The sequence below is a fragment of the Phacochoerus africanus genome, chromosome 6 (genome assembly GCF_016906955.1).
Source record: "Phacochoerus africanus isolate WHEZ1 chromosome 6, ROS_Pafr_v1, whole genome shotgun sequence".
Taxonomy (NCBI): Eukaryota; Metazoa; Chordata; class Mammalia; order Artiodactyla; family Suidae; genus Phacochoerus; species Phacochoerus africanus.
Genome location: NC_062549.1, coordinates 105,202,934 through 105,206,100, shown reverse-complemented (window position 1 = coordinate 105,206,100; position 3,167 = coordinate 105,202,934). Strand labels below are relative to the sequence as shown.

Here is a 3,167-nt window from a genome sequence, read left to right as displayed (position 1 = left end):
GTGTAACTTATCCTCATTTGCAGATAAAAAGATTGGGGCCTACAGTGGCCCCACAGCTAATGGAATGTGGCCTCGGGAGTCGAACCCAGGCCTCTGTGACCCAGCACCTGCATTCTTAGCTCCTAGGCCATATTCTCAGAGGCCTTGCTTGTATGGGAAGAGAGACTGGTTTTTAAAGGCTATGGTTACACAAAAGAACCAGTCATGTCATTCATTTGTGATTCTTCAGCAGAGCAGCCAGGCTGCTCAGTGACAAACGTAGTCAGTTCCAAGAACAACCGATCAGTTCAACGACGAGAACGGAAATGAAATCAACCCCTGCAAACCAGAGAGCCCACTTTCTTCTTCTGGGTTAACTGATTACTTTGTAGAATCCAGGAATCTTGAGGCCAAGTGTCTTGAGGGCCATCAGGGCCCAGGGGAGTGAGCCCTGCGCTGAGTCCTAGGACCCAGCTCCATTCTGGTTGGTCTGACCCTGAGCACAGTGGGAGGCAGACGAAGCTCGTGATGGAGAGCATGTTTCCTGCCTGTGCCATCTGTACCCCCAGCCTTGTTCCCACCCAGCCCTGCTCCAGAACTGGAACCCTAATGCTCTCCCGACATCCCTCACCTCGTCAGAGCCCCTTCCTGAGGAGTGTCAGGTGACTCATTTACACAGAGTGACCCCTCTTAGATCCATTTTAACTAGGAAAGATGCCTTAATTAGGCCGAAGGAGTACATCTCTGGTAGTGGCATCTCAGGCCTCCCCAAGCTAATAGGACAGCAGGGGGCTGGGAAGAACGTCCCTCTGTCCATCTCCTTATCATGCTCAGTGGGATGCGACAGGGCCTTCTCCCATCTACTCATGGCTGGATGGTGGCAGGGATGGAGAAGGGCCAAGGACACAGCACCTCCCAGGGGTCCAGCTCAAGGCGGGGGAGGCCTGGTGTGTTGTGTGGGAAAGCACTTCACAAAATTAACATTGCGAAGCGTGAAACAGAGCACTGAGTGACATTCTGGGGAGGAAAAGGCTGATCTAACCCATTGGAAGCTTGGGCAGGAAAAAAAAAAAAAAGCAAAGTGGGATTACTCTTGGGAGACAAAAATCTAGAGCTAGAGAGACAAAAAATCGTGTGTGACACAATGTCTGTCTGCAGCTGTGCCCCTGAAAGTCACCCGACAGGAAGATCAGGCAGCAGCAAGATGGAAGCTGCCAGGGCGACAACACATCAAGGAATTCAAGGGCCAATTTGGGCCACGGGTAAAACGGGACCAAGAAAGAACAGAGGGCCTCTCGGCATGTGCCCGGCATCAGTACATCGGTGTTAGAAGGCCCACCTGGGCCAGAATTAGCATTAATTGCCCAATAGTCGCCACCGTCATGCCATATTTATAGCTGGTAGCTCCTATGATCACAAGGAGACAGTGGGTGAAAGGCACTCAGCCAACCAGGACTCAGGGTGTAGGGCAGCACGTCATCCTTGTGGCTTTGGGGTTTTTAAAATTATTTTTATTTTAATAATCCCAATTGAGTTTTACTATATTTATAGTTGTACAACCATCATCTAGTTATTTTAGAATTCATTTTTATACAATTTTTTAAGGTTACTTTCCATTTACCACTATTACAAAGTATTGGCCATATCCCCTGTGTTGTATAATCAATACACCCTTGAGCTCATCTTATACCCAATAGTTGTACCTCCCACTCCCCTGCCCCTATCTTGCCCTCCCCACTAGTAACCGCTAGTTTGTTCTCTGTATCTGTGCGTCTGCTTTTTTTAGGTTCTATCCACTTGTTTGTTGTATTTTTTTTTAGATTCCACATATATGTCTTTTGGTTTTTAATGCAATACAACCTCTTCTGTGTTGTATGAAAGGAGAGAAGGTTCGCACTCCCCTTAACAAGGATGGAAGAAGCCCTTGGGCCTATCAACACAATATAGTTAAGGCATTGCCACCTACTGTGTAGCATCTAACCATCGTGGGGTTTTTTGTGGTTTTTTGTTTTGTTTTGTTTTTTACATTTAGAATGGATAAGCAATGAAGTCCTGCTGTGTCACACAGGGAACTATATCCAATCACTTCGGGATAGAACATGATAGAATGTATATATATGCGTATGACTGGGTCACTTTGCTGTACAGCAGAAATTGACAGGAGTTCCTGTTGCTGGCTCAGTGCTAATGAACCCGACTAGTATCCATAAGGACATGGGTTCCATCCCTGGCCCCGCTCAGTGGGTAAGGATCTGGTGTTGCCATGAGCTGCAGTGTAGGTCGCAGATGAGGCTTGGATCTGGCATTGCTGTGGCTGGCAGCTACAGCTCCAATTTGACCCCTAGCCTGGGACCTTCCATGTGTCATGGGTGCAGCCCTTAAAAAAAAGAGAGAGAGAAATTGAACATCATAAATCAACTATAAATAAAAACAAAACAACTACAACAAAAAAAGACATAACATTGTAAATCAACTATAATAATAATAAAAAAAAACAGAAAAAGAAACCCTTTTCCATCTCTGTAGACAGTTGTAAGACACACAGGAGCTCTAACATTTAGGGATCCCTAGGGTCTCTGGAAAATTCTGTATTGCCCTCCTGAGTCCCCATCACTTGGGTCTGTAAGTGATCTTCCCACATGAGTTGGAGTGATGTGTTCAGAGCCCCCGAGGGCTGAGTGGACACCAGACTCCTGTGGCTCTTCTGGGGAGGGCCACAGATGTGCAGAGAGCTGCCCCGTCCCCCAGCATCTTGTGCAGCAAAGGCTACTGCCTGGCTGAAGTCCATCCCGATCAGCAAATCTGCATGGTGTAGTTCTGTGGGGACTGCTGCTCTTGATCTAATTAATAGTTTATTTGTTTGCATAATTCTCAGGAAGGACTATTAGCGCATCAAACAGATGTTAAAAGTATCCTTGGTAATAATAGAGTAAATACAAACCTAGTTTATCACTTTGTCACTTTCAGCAAACACCACTCAGAGGTACTAACCTGTCCCAGCGAGGCACCCTCTTTAAGGCAACAGTCAGCCAAGTGGGAAAAGTGAACGCAGGCCAGTCTTGATCTGGTTCATGGTGAAAAGCCAAAATAATTGCTATAATGATATTTTTTTAATTCCCTGAAATCTAAAAAATGCTGGAGGTATGTGTATGACTTTTCCTTTCTCCCTCGTTCCCCTTAAAAGCTTT

The 3,167-nt window shown here is 46.2% G+C and overlaps 1 non-coding gene across 1 annotated transcript; it reads left to right on the top strand.

Moving 5' to 3' along the window:
* Window positions 1-1,846: 1,846 nt before the first annotated feature.
* On the top strand, window positions 1,847-1,975 carry LOC125130175 (U6atac minor spliceosomal RNA). Its single transcript, XR_007135675.1, has one exon. It is a non-coding gene; the product is annotated as a U6atac minor spliceosomal RNA (small nuclear RNA).
* Window positions 1,976-3,167: the final 1,192 nt, after the last annotated feature.